Source organism: Triticum urartu, chromosome 4A (assembly GCF_056163025.1).
Source record: "Triticum urartu cultivar PI428250 chromosome 4A, HENAU_Tu73, whole genome shotgun sequence".
NCBI lineage: Eukaryota > Viridiplantae > Streptophyta > Magnoliopsida > Poales > Poaceae > Triticum > Triticum urartu.
Window position 1 is genome coordinate 177,847,387 of NC_141876.1, and position 14,325 is coordinate 177,861,711.

Below are 14,325 nucleotides of genomic sequence, written 5' to 3' on the forward strand. Positions count from 1 at the left end.
TCACCTCCTTCGTGCACCTGCACTCCACACCGAGCTCGTCCTCGAGCCCGACGCAGGTCCCGCCGACGAGCCCTGCTCCTTTCCTCGCCATCTCTGTCTCCTTCTCCTGTATCTCTCTCTTCATTTCCTCCCTCTGTTCTTCCTCGCAGGGAACAACCAGAGCACCTCAGTGATCGCCGCCACCGGGATTCGCCAGGTCCGGCGAGGCCCTGCGTTCCCTGCCTCCTCCCCGCCAAGTTCGCTGCCGCCGTCCTGTTTCTTCCCGACGGGCGCTTCGCCTTTGCTTCAAGGATGAGCCAGGCGCGCCCCGCGTTAACCCTCTGTATCGACCGCGCCAGGTAGCAGTGAGATTCGGCCCAAGCCGCTTCCCTACTACCACATCTCCACCGAGCTGGGCCAGGCCCGTGGTGAGCCTCACCGCTGCGCCCCCTCCCACTGTTGGGCTAGACAGATCCGGCCCTTTTAGTATTTTTTTCCTCGGGGCGATTTTGCTATTAATCCAGTGTTTTGCTGTTTTGCAAAAAAACCCCTCTTAGTTCATACATATAATAACTTAATAACTAAGCATCACCTGTAAAAACTTTATATATGAAAAATGCTTAAAATTGTGTCTAGTTTCATAATATGTCATTTTCACCCATGTTTAAAATGTTTAATATGCTGTTTGTTTAAATTTTCTTAAATAACTTGCTAAAATGGTTTAATTCATAACTAATAACCGTAACTCGGAATTTAATAAACTTTATATGTAAATGGGGTAGAAAATGCCTAGTTTAACATGGTGCACCCTAATTGCATGTTTAATAACTCTAAAATTGTGTTTAGGACATATCAGTACCAAACCTTAAAATATGCATATGGGGTTTTACCGGAATTGTTGTTGTTGTTTCCGGCCTCATTTAAACTTGCTTAAATGTGTAGTTTTATTTTGCCTCACCTCTTGCCATGCTAATCAACATTTAATATTGTTGAGTACCTAAATGAGAGAGAACTAAATAACTTGAATGTGGTGTTTCGTCAATATGCAACCCATTGCATATTGAGCTCCACTTAACTTGTAGTTTTGCTTGTGCACTTTGTCATGCCATGTATCATTAAATCGGACATGCATCATACTTGGTTGTGCATCATTCCATGTTTATATGATGATTGTTTACGATGTTGTTTGCTTCTTTCCGGTGATGCTTCTTCGGGTTGGTTCCGTTAACGTCGCGTTTGTGAGGATCCGTTCGACTAGGTCCGTTTGTCTTCTTCATGGACTCGTTCTTCTTCCTTGCGGGTTTTCAGGCAAGATGACCATACCCTCGAAATCACTTCTATCTTTGCTTGCTAGTTGCTCGCTCTTTTGCTATGCCTATGTTGCGATACCTACCACTTGCTTATCATGCCTCCCATATTGTTAAGCCAAGCCTCTAACCCACCTTGTCCTAGCAAACCGTTGTTTGGCTATGTTACCGCTTTGCTCAGCCCCTCTTATAGCATTGTTAGTTGCAGGTGAAGATTGAAGTTTGTTCCTTGTTGGAACATGGAGATGTTGTTCCTTGTTGGAACAAGTTTACTTGTTGGGATATCACAATATCTCTTATCTAATTAATGCATCTATATACTTGGTAAAGGGTGGAAGGCTCGGCCTTATGCCTGGTGTTTTGTTCCACTCTTGCCGCCCTAGTTTTCCATCATATCGGTGTTATGTTCCCAGAGTTTGCGTTCCTTATGCGGTTGGGTTATAATGGGAACCCCTTGATAGTTCGCCTTGAATAAAACTCCTCCAGCAAGGCCCAACATTGGTTTTACCATTTTCCACCTAGCCTTTTCTTTCCCTTGAGTCGGCCGGCTCAAGGGTCATCTTTATTAAACCCCCGGGCCAGTGCTCCTCTGAGTGTTGGTCCAACCTGTCAGCTGCCGGTGGCCACCAGGGGCCACTCTGGGCTGGCCTACCGGAACCTTGGACAATCCGGTGTGCCCTGAGAAAGAGATATGTGCAGCTCCTATCGGGATTTTTCGGCACATTCGGGTGGCTTTGCTGGTCTTGTTTTACCATTGTCGAAATGTCTTGTAACCGGGATTCCGAGTCTGTTCGGGTCTTCCCGCTAGAAGGAATATCCTTCGTTGACCGTGAGAGCTTGTGATGGGCTATGTTGGGACACCCCTGCAGGGATTTGAACTTTCGAAAGCCGTGCCCGCGGTTATGGGCAGATGGGAATTTGTTAATGTCTGGTTGTAGAAAACCTGAAGTTGACCTTAATTAAAATACATCAACCGCGTGTGTTACCGTAATGGTCTCTTCTTGGCAGGGTCCGGGAAGTGAACACGGTGTTAGAGTTATGCTTGACGTAGGTCGTTCTAGGATCACTTCTTGATCATAGTTGTTCGACCGTGCTTTTGCCTTCTCTTCTCGCTCTCATTTGCGTAGGTTAGCCACCATATATGCTAGTCACTTGCTGCAGCTCCACCTCATACCTTTTACCCTACCTATAAGCTTAAATAGTCTTGATCGCGAGGGTGTGAGATTGCTGAGTCCCCGTGACTCACAGATACTTCCAAAACCAGCTTGCAGGTGCCATTGAACCATGCAGATGATGCAACCAAGCTCAAGGAGGAGCTCGATGAATATCTTGTCCTTTGTGTTGTTTCGTTCTAGTTGATTAGTAGTAGAGCCCAGTTGGGGACGATCGGGGATCTGTGTAGCATTTGGGGTAGTCTTCTTTTATTTCGGTTCCGTAGTCGGACCCTGATTGTATCTGGATGATGTAATGCTTTATTCATGTATTGTGTGAAGTGGCGAGTGTAAGCCAACTATGTATCTCTTTCCCTTATGTATTACATGGGTTGTGTGAAGATTACCTCATTTGCGACATTGCTTTCAATGCGGTTATGCCTCTAAGTCGTGCTTCGACACGTGGGAGATGTAGCCGCATCGAGGGCGTGACACCAAGCTTAGACGCTTGAGTCTCCTTCAATATTTACTTGGGGTGCCTTGGGCATCCCCAAGCTTGAGCTCTTTCCTCTCCTCCTTATCCTCACATTGAGACCTCCTTGATCTTCGAACCTTTCATCCACACAAAACTCAACAGAAAGCTCGGTAAGATCCGTTAGTATAATAAAGCAAATCACTACTCTAAGTACTATTGCAAACCAATTCATATTTTGTTTTTGCATTTTAGCTACTGTAATATAACTTTTACATGGCTTAATCCACTAATAGAAATCGATAGTTTCATCAAGACAAGCAAACTATGCATCAAAAACAGAATCTGTCTTAAACAGGACAGTCTGTAGTAATCTGAACATTCACCATACTTCTAGTAGTCCAAAAATTCTAAAAAAATTAGGAAAAATAAAAAAATTGTATAGAAAGACAGTGCAAAACGTTTCATAACTGTTTGATGTTCCAGTAAAAAATGTAAAATCTCGCACTACAGCCTAAGTTTCTGTTTTGCACCGCACAAACCAACAAGCAATGTAAACATCCTAAAGGCAAATCTTGGCACATTATTTTTATAATACAATGGATTTGCACTTTATAACAGCACACAACAGAAATAAATGTCTCTCTAAAACTTCCGGGTTGTCTCCCTGGCAGCGCTTTCTTTAAAGCCATTAAGCTGGGCATATATGCTCAAGTAATGGATCCACCCGGATCCCAAGGTGTATCAAAGCCAATTTTAATTAACAATGGTTTGTGATTTCGTAGTGAGCATAAAGTAACATAGATCATGTAATGTCTAAGTCTAACTCTCTTCCTATGAATCGGCATGTCATAAAAGAACAATTCATGCACACATAGTAAAGGCCAATGCATAGTATAAACAGATTCTTGCAATTTTATCGTGTGGGAAACATAGAGAGGTGGAGATATAGTTCCTCTCTCATAATAATTGCAAGTAGGAGCAGCAAGCACATGCATATTATATCTATCAAAATCATTATGTGTAGTAGTAAAACGCAACCCATCAATATAATCCTTAATAAGGGCAAACCTCTCCGATATAGTGTAGTTGGCAGAATTTAAAAAGATAATAGGACTATCATGCGTGGGTGCAATAGCAACAATTTCATGTTTAACATAAGGAACTATAGCAAGTTCATCTCCATAAGCATAATTCATATTGGCATCTTGGCCACAAGCATAGCAAGCATCATCAACAAGCGATATTTCAAGAGAATCAACGAGATCATAACAATCATCACAGCAATCATCCTTCGGTAAGCACGAAGGGAAATTAAACAATGTATGAGTTGAAGAGTTACCCTCATTAGAAGGTGAGCATGGGTAGCTAATCCGCTCTACCTCCTTTTGTTCTTCGCTCTCCTCATCATATTTTTCATCCAATGAGCCCACAGTTTCATCAATTCCTTCTTCCATAGACTCCTGCAAAATATTAGTCTCTTCTTGGACAACGGAGGAGTCCTCAATATATGGTTTAACATAGGAATTAGAAGCATAATTGTCATAACAATATTTAAGTATGGCAAAATTTTCAGATTCGTAAAGAGTAGCATCACACTTTCCAATCAATGAAGAAATTTCATAAGCACCCTTAAAAGCAACAAATTCTTCAATTTGTTGAACATCATAGTAATTATAAACACCCTTAGCATACGAAGATACGATTCCATTATCACTAAACTCACATTGGCAGGGAAGGTGTTTCTTAGGGTCTTCAGAACAACAAGTAAAATCATATATTTCACATAAATTCCAAGCATAGCATTGCAAACGATGAATTTGATCCAGTAAAAGTTTCCCTTTTTCAGATATGCGGTGTCACACATAACAAGCATGCTCATCTAAAGATTTGCCCTCAACTAAGCTAGCTGGGGTTTCAGCCCGAGCATAAAGGGATCGAAGATAATCCAAGTAAAAAGCTTCAGGAGTGTGATAGATTTTGAGTGGTTCTTCAACCATTGGTGTAGTAGGTACAACTAATTTTTTTTGGTATTTTGTGTTTCCTACCCATAACTAAAGATAGAAAACAAGAGCACAAAATAAAAACTACTTAGTGATAAAGCAAACAAGCACACACGAGAATATTCACCCCATGCTATAACTCCTCGGAATTGGCGCCAGAAAAAGGTCTTGATAACCCACAAGTATAGGGGATCAATTGTAGCCTCTTTCGATAAGCAAGAGTGTTGAACCCAACAAGGAGCTAAAGGTAGAACAAATATCCCCTCAAGTTCTATCGACCACCGATACAACTCTACGCACGCTTGACATTCACTTTACCTAGAACAAGTATAAAACTAGAAGTACTTTGTACGTGTAACGAGATAGGTTTGCAAGAATATAAAGAGCATGTAAATAAAAACTAGGGGCTGTTTTAGGTAAAGAAGCAATAAAGTTAGTATATCGAGTGTGGAAAAGTGGTGGTAGGAGTTGCGAAATTGTCCCTAAGCAATTGACTACGTTACTAGACCGATTGCAAGTGTTATGTGGGAGAGGCCACTGCTAACATGTCATCCCTGACTTGGAATTCTATGCACTTATGATTGGAACTATTAGCAAACATCTGAAACTACTAGCATTCATTAAGGTAAAACCCAACCATAGCATTAAGATATATTGGTCACCCTTCAATCCCGTATGCATCAATTTCTATGCTAGGTTGAAGCTTCTGTCACTCTTGCCCTCCAATACATAGTCCTATCAACATACAACTAACCCTATGGTGTGATCCACGTGCACACTCATATGATGGGCACCAAAGGACAACAACATAACCACAAGAAAATTAAACCAATCATAGCAATTCATCAATTACTGATAGGACAACGAAAATCTACTCAGACATCATAGGATGGCAACACATCATTGGATAATAATATGAAGCATAAAGCACCATGTTCAAGTAGAGGGTACAACGGGTTACGGGAGAGTGGACTGCTGTAGATAGATCGGGGAAGGTGATGAAGATGTTGGTGAAGATGACGGAGGTGTTGGTGTAGATCGCCGTCACACGATGATGGCCCCGACGGCGTTCCGGCACCACCAGGAGAGAGGGGGAGAGAGCCCCCCTTCTTGTTGTTCTTCCTTGACCTTCTCCCTAGATGGGAGAAGGGTTTACCCTCTGGTCCATGGCCTCCATGGCGGCGGAGGGGCGAGAGCCCCTCCGAGATTGGATCTGTCTCTCTGTCTCTCTCTGTTTCTGCGTTTCAGATTCTGGCCTTTCACCGTTTCTTAAATTCCCGGAGATCCGTAACTCAGATTGGGCTGAAATTTTAACACGATTTCTATCTGGATATTTGCTTTCTTGCGGCGAAAGAAGGACAGAAACCTTCTTATGGGGTGGCCACGAGGGCCCAGGGCGCGCCTGACCCCCTGGGGGGCGCCCCCTGCCTCATGGACTCCATCAGTTTTTATCCTGTTTGGACTCCCTTTGATATGGATTTTCTACGAAACAAAAAAAATACAACAAACAGGAACTCACACCGGGCACTGGATCAACATGTTAGTCCCCAAAAATAGTATAAAAAGTTGCCAAAAGAATATGAAAGTTGTATAATATTGGCATGGAACAATCAAAAATTATAGATACGACGGAGACGTATCAGTAGCCCAGGGAAATGAACCCTTAACGGAACTATCCTCTCTAGAAGATGTTTCTTACAATCAAATGTAATATAACATAACTCCCTGAATACAACTTGTCTATTCAAGCAATGATGACCGAACTTCCTGGTTTCCGGACATACTTTGGTGTTTACCTATGGTATAGTATTCTGAAACACTCCTAACCTCGGATTTTCGGAGCTCGCAGCAGAAAGTCTGCCATGACAATCATTTTACAAATTCGGATGGAGATAAGTTTGTTGACAAAAGTACATTGTTACTTAGACTCAAAAACTTCTTCTTCCTCTAGACCCTCTAGCAGTGTGTCTAGTTTACAATCTTGTTGGGAAAACTTGGCAGCCACCTTCACTTTGTTGTACACCAGGCTGACCAGAATTTCATGTCCGTCGGATCCTCGAGGTCCGACCCAGGCCATATGATTGGGATCAAGACCGGTGTACCGTGTTTGCACCATGGCCCAGGCTTCCCGAGCACCTTCTCGGCATGCCGATATCTTCCATAGCCCAAAACGGCGCCGAGCTCCCTTGAATAAATTCACAAGGTCCTCCATACTTCCTGGAGGAGAATCGGCTGGCCATAAAGCCTTAGCAATGCTTCTCATCGCCTTCCATGCTCGCTCATGCACCTTGGACAGCTCTTGTAGCAGGTCGCCTTGAAATCCGGAAACCCCTTCTTCGGGCCGCCCAGTCAACACACCTGCAGACATAAAACTTGTTAGGATTCGCATCAGCGAACTATACGACAATAAGTTATACGACATGCTGAATATGCCGCCTCCCAGCTTTTTGTTCTCCTTCAAGGCGTCTGCTAATTGGGCTCAGACATCTTTCAGCTCTTTGCCGAGCTGGGTGTTGGCGTCCTGCAGCTTGTTCTTCTCGTCCTTGGTCTGTGTCAGTACACGCTAACCAGCGGCCTTTTGCCTTTTGGCATGTTCTTTGTCCGCCTGCGCGGCCTTCAGTTTCTCTTCCAGTTGTGCCACCGATCCTGCCATGGTAAAGCGCAATAGTGTTCATTTGCATAAACATGACTCGCACATGATTATTTTTCCGGGCACAAGGGAACATTACCAATCGGTGCCTCCTTGGACTTCTCTAGTTCAGTAGTAGCAGCAGTTAGATGCGTCTGACACTGCTCCAGCTCGCGATATAGCACATTGTTCTTCTCCGAGAGTATCTGATTACACATAGATCCTTAAAATCAGTTGCTTCAACTTTTTCCAAGTCTCGGGGTCTACTGGTATATGGCTATTAAATCTACACAAAATGATCTTACTCACATATCCTTTGAAAGCTGGCGATTGGCCCCAGCAAGCCCATCCCGAGCAGCTCGGATGTATGCATCCACCGAACTAAAGGCATTAAATGCCTCTTCAGTAAAGGTAGGATCGCGCATGGTGGCCCTCCGGCGTCGATGGTTCATGGCACTCTCCACCTCGGAGTTGGTGACAGATACATTGTCCGAATCATCGGAGGGAGGACAGTCCGGCATGGCACCCGTATCAACTCCAGCCCTAGAGGCAGGGTCCGGGGTCGGATTTACGGACATGTATTCGGCGAGGTCCCCGGATATCATCCGGTGAGTGTTTTTCCTGAAATATGAGGGAGGAGAAAAACTTCACAGTTCGGTATGCTTGCCGCAGGGCATACCAAAGGCCGTACCTTTTTGATGAGGGACAAAGCTTGGAAGAATCAATGTTCGCCTTTCTTTTCGAAGGTCTGCCTTGTGTCGGTGTCCCCTTTTCAAGGGACGATCCCGGTGCGGCATGGCGAGACAAACGCCGCCCCTTTGAAGTACGTGCGACGCCTCGAGACCGTTGCGCCAGGTGTCTCCAGTTATTTGATGTTGTTGCCTTGTCAGTTGTTTGCATGTCATGCATTTCATAACATGTCATCATGTGCATCTCATTTGCATACATGTTCGTCTCATGCATCCGAGCTTTTTCCCCGTTGTCCGTTTTGCAATCCGACACTCCTATGTCATCCGGCGTTCCCCTTTTGCCTCTTTTCATGTGCAGGTGTTAAACTTTCTCGAAATGGACCGAGATTTCCCAAGCGGCCTTGGTACACCACTGGTAGACCGCCTGTCAAGTTTTGTGCCATTTGGAGTTCGTTTGATACTCCAACGGTTAACCGAGGAACCATGAGGGCCTCGTGTGTGTTGCAGCCCAACACCCCTCCAAAGTGGCCCAAAACCCATCCAAACCCCCTCCATCCTCTCGTTCGTTCGATAACGATCGCGTGGCCGAAAACCACACCTCATTTGGACTCTCCTAGCTCCCTCTACCTATATATATGTCCTCTCCCCCGAAAATTTCGCGGATGAACCCTAGACTTCTTCCCCTCGCGCCGCTGGACAAAAATCCCCGCTGCCCGGACATGTCCGCCTCGTCCCACGCCCAATCTTGCGCCGTCACGTGGCTCCGCCGCCGTCCCCGTGCTGCTGGCCTGCGGAGCACATCGCGGGCCCGCACGAGCCCAAGCCGCCGCCGCCCAGCTCGCTTCGCCCCGCCGCCTCACGCGGCTCGCCGGCGTTGGCCGCCGCGCGCCACCGCCCGCCGCCCGTCGCCGCGCGCCGCCTCGCCATCGCGCCAGAACTCCGCCGCCTCGCCGGTACCCGCCGACCGCCGCCGCCTCCCGTGGCTCCGCGCCACGCTGCCGGCACGCCGACGTCAACTCCGGCCGGATCCAGCGAGATCCGGCCCGGAACCTCGCAGGTGGATGAGATCCACCGGTCCCTCCAACCAAACACGCTCGCCCCGCCCGGATCCCTCCGTCCCGGGTCAAGCCCATCCCAAGTTGACTTTCCGGAGGTTGATTTTTCTCAAAGTCCCCAGATCTATGACATTTTCTAGCTCTGTTCTTCATGCCATAACTTCTCACCCCTAGCTTCGTTTTACATGCATGATATATCAAAATGTTCACCTCGATGCCCTCTTCATTCTGCTCCACTTTGTCATGCTTGTTTGAGCCATCTTGATGCCCAAATTGTTGATGCAAGAGTGCTATAAAATGTTAGTTCCTGATTCTTATCAGTTTATGAGCATTTGTCATTTTTGCCATGATAATTGTGTGCTGCATATGAGCATGAGCTCTACATGTGTTTTGGGCTATGCCATACCATCTTTACAGGGGTGTATGCCATGTATTTTTGTGATTAATGTGGTCACTAGCACAAGTATGCAAAGTAGCTCTTGTGATGTTGCTGATTTCAGAGACTAAGAATTTCACCAAGTCTTTTCCCTGCTGTTATTTTTATGCCATGTATTCATGCTGCTACAGAGTGATCCATGTTTCTTTTGAGTATGTTCAGTAAGGATGATTTTGACATATGGTTGTGCTCTATCCATACATGTCCCTGTTTGCATTTATGGAGTGCCCTAGCATGACTCAATCTTGCTCTACTTTTGCTATAAAATGTTCCTGGCAGATTGTTTACGTGTTAATAAATTTTGCCAAGGTTGTTGTAGTTGATCCATGCATGCTATGAGATTGTTCTTGCCATGGTTAGCTTCTTGATCATGTCTTCTTGCTGGTAGTATGCTTAGTTTGTCATGAAATGCCTTGTGTTGAGTGAATCAAGCTCGCAAACATGCCTTCATAATTCTGTTTATGCCATGCCCAGTTTTCTGCTAAGTCTAAATCTGTTAACGGAACTTGCTATGTTTACATGGGTGCCATCTTATCTTCTGATCCTTTTTTGCTTATGGTCAGTAAGGGACTTTTGTTATATGCTTTGAGTAGATTCATGCCTTGCCTTGTATTGCTATGTTCTGTTCCTGTAGCATGTTGTTATCTTGCTCTAAACATGGCTTCCTGATGTTAATTCCTGACATGTTAATATTTTCACCAAGTCTGTGATGCTGTTATCTTTTGCACTTTTGCCATGCTTGTTTGAACCTGCGCTTGTGTGATTTAGCCATAGCTCAGTGTTCATCTGTTATCAATCATCTTGAGTAGATCACTTCCATGTGCTTTCGAGTGCAGTAGCTTAGTTTCTTGCTGCATTCTAGATGGCATTGTGTTGTTAATCGCAGAATTGCGCCATTCTTGTTTTGCTTGCCATTTGCAAACCGTGCATCCGATTCCGGTTATCTTTATATCGTTTTCAACTGAAATCAACTCATCTTTCCAGCAGCGCACTTCGTTTGCCAAGTTGAGGCCTGATTCAATCTTTTCCTTCCGGAGCATGCTTATGCATTGCATATCACATATCACATATCATGCCATGTTTTGCATCATGTTGCTTGCACATTGCACCATGGTTGATTGTTGTTTCCTTCGCTTGTGCTCTTGCTTTGGGTAGAGCCGGGAGACGAGTACGTGATCGAGGAACCCGTTGAGTACGCTTACGAGGATCAAGCTTACGTTAACTCGGAGAACTTTGCAGGCAAGATGACCATACCCTCGAAATCACTTCTATCTTTGCTTGCTAGTTGCTCGCTCTTTTGCTATGCCGTGATACCTACCACTTGCTATATCATGCCTCTCATATTGCAATGTCAAGCCTCTAACCCACCTTTCCTAGCAAACCGTTGTTTGGCTATGTTACCGCGTTGCTCAGCCCCTCTTATAGCGTTGCTAGTTGCAGGTGATCATGGAGTTTGTTCCATGTTTGGAACATGCATACGTTGGGATATCACAATATCTCTTATTTAATTAATGCATCTATATACTTGGTAAAGGGTGGAAGGCTCGGCCTTATGCCTAGTGTTTTGTTCCACTCTTGCCGCCCTAGTTTCTGTCATACCGGTGTTATGTTCCTTGATTTTGCGTTCCTTACGCGGTTCGGTTATAATGGGAACCCCTTGACAGTTCGCCTTGAATAAAACTCCTCCAGCAAGGCCAAAACTTGGTTTTACATTTGCCTAACAACCTATTACCCTTCCCTTGGGTCGGCCAACCCAAGGGTCATCTTTATTTTAAACCCCCCAGGCCAGTGCTTCTCTAAGTGTTGGTCCGAACTAGAGCCCCTTGCAGCGCCACCTCGGGGAAACTTGAGGGTTGGTTTTAGTTGTACGGATTGCTCATCCGGTGTGCCCTGAGAACGAGATATGTGCAGCTCCTATTGGGATTTGTCGGCACATTCGGGCGGTCTTGCTCGTCTTGTTTTACCATTGTTGAAATGCCTTGTAACCGGGATTCAGAGACTGATCGGGTCTTCTCGGGAGAAGGAATATCCTTCGTTGACCATGAGAGCTTGTGATGGGCTAAGTTGGGACACCCCTACAGGGTTTTGAACTTTCAAAAGCCGTGCCCGTGGTTATGGGCAGATGGGAATTTGTTAATGTCCAGTTGTAGAGAACTTGACACTTAACTTAATTAAAATGTATCAACCGCGTGTGTAGCCGTGATGGTATCTTCTCGGCGGAGTCCGGGAAGTGAACACAATTCTTGTGTTATGCTTGATCGTAAGTAGTTTCAGGATCACTTCTTGATCACTTCTAGTTCACGACCGTGCATTGCTTCTCTTCTCGCTCTCATTTGCGTAAGTTAGCCACCATATATGCTAGTGCTTGCTGCAGTTCCACCTCACTACCTTTTCCTACCCATAAGCTTAAATGGTCTTGATCGCGAGGGTGTGAGATTGCTGAGTCCCTGTGACTCATAGATTACTTCCAAAACCAGTTGCAGGTGCCGATGATAACCATGCAGGTGATGCAACCGAGCTCAAGGAGGAGCTCAATGAAGTTCGTGTTCATTGTGTTGTTTCGTTTCCAGTTGATCAGTAGTGGAGCCCAGTCTGGACGATCGAGGACCTATGCATTTGGGGTTGTCTTTCTCTATTTGGTTCCCTAGTCGGACCTTGATTGTATTCTGGATGATGTAATGCTATATTTATGTATTGTGTGAAGTGGCGATTGTAAGCCAAGTCTTTATCCCTTTCTTATTCAGTACATGGGATGTGCAAAGATTACCCCTCTTGCGACATGCCTACTATGCGGTTATGCCTCTAAGTCGTGCTCCGACACATGGGAGATATAGCCGCATCGTGGGTGTTACAAGTTGGTAATCAGAGCCTTCCCCAACTTAGGAGCCCCCTGCTTGATCGAATCGCTGGCATTGTTGAGTCTAGAAAAATGTTTTGAGTCTTATAGGATTATATATATCGGAGAGTAGGATTCTTTTACTCCTCAGTCCCTTTGTTGCTCTGGTGAGGCCTCCTGACGTAGAGTTTTGACTCTTCTCTTCTAAAATTTCACTATTTTTTTAGGATCACGGGGGTATCTTGGAATCGTTCTGATGGTTTTGTGACGAGAACATTGTTCTTGGTGCCTCCTGACATTTAGGGGTTGTGGCAGTGTCCCGGGGAGTTGAGCTCCGAGGTGTTGTCATCACAATTTTATCGTTGCGGTTCTGGAATACCTGAGTTTTGCCGACATCTAAAATCTCTTTTATGCAGTTGTTGGTGAGATAACCTCGACGCCACCCAGTACTAGGGCGGGAGTTCGGGAGTATTGCCATAACTCGTATAACAGATGATTTTTGAAGGTTGAGGTAAATGATTTCCGAAGGTTTCTTGGTTATGTGTTGAAGGATGGAACAAGCTGGATGTAGGGATTGTTAGTTTGGGTGAGATATTATGCTTCCCCTATATCCCCAACACCTGATTGCATAACCGGAAAGTTTCGGGAGTTTATAAGTGGGAATTCAAGTATATCGTTGGATATCTTTCCAACAGACACATGATACGAGATGGGATCTATCGTATGTTTGTTTCCGGCTTATTCTGCAAGCCAACCCTTTGTTTTGTTTTCAGTTGTGGTATTCGAGTTGCTTCGAAGTCAAATGTGAAATCCATACCTTGCCTAAACGGTGTTCTCATATTTCTATGTGAATACTAATCCTTCATGACAATCGAGATTGTCATGTAAATCCTTTTCAACTGGCGTTTTCTCTTCAAGTGGATCCGATCATTTTCAACATCCGCAAGATCAATTATCAGTTCTTCTCAACGGTGCTCATTTCATCCATCCGAAGATGCCTTTGTTTTCCCGCCCTCCCACCCTTTTCCTTTAAGGACTCAAATATCTTAATCGAGTATCCTTTTATTTATGGGAAGTCTCTCCATTCTTTTCTGTCAATGTTTCTTACCCGGTGGTTCTCATGAAGATGTTCTACTAGTTCATCATTCCTCGTTTCTTTTATCTTCTCCGGTAGATTCAATTCAAGCTTCGGTGTTGAGCTTATTCCTTTAATTTGTCCAATGTTTCTCCATGCCGATGCACCTCTTAATCTTTCACCTCTCGCTATTCAATTGTTCCGGAGTGCTGAAGATATCTCGGAAGATTCGTGTTCTCATTCCTAAACCGTTCAAGCTATTTCGAGGTTGTTATCTCATCCAAGCCATTTTATTCAAACGGTGCAATCTCTCTTTTAAATCTCTTCAACGGTGTTTCTTTTGAGTGGGCCCTAACCCACAGGTCTTTTCCCAGGATCTTACCTGACTCTTCTAATTTTACCAGAGCTATTCTCAAATCTTTCAAAGTTTGACGTAAGAATGCTTTGTTATCAGTCAAATGCCTTGTCCTAGATCTTTCATATTGTTTCATCATTGGTTCAACCTTTCTAATTTTTCATTCCGGAGTACCTCGTAAATTCATGGTGGTGTTTCTCATCGTCATTCTCGGATTTGAAGACCGAAGAAGAGTTTTCCTCCTAATTTATCTGTTCTCTCAAAGATTCGTGATTCTAGCTTATTGCCATCCTCTCATAATTTTTTTCGATTGTGAGAATTATTTTCACCCATCCGGA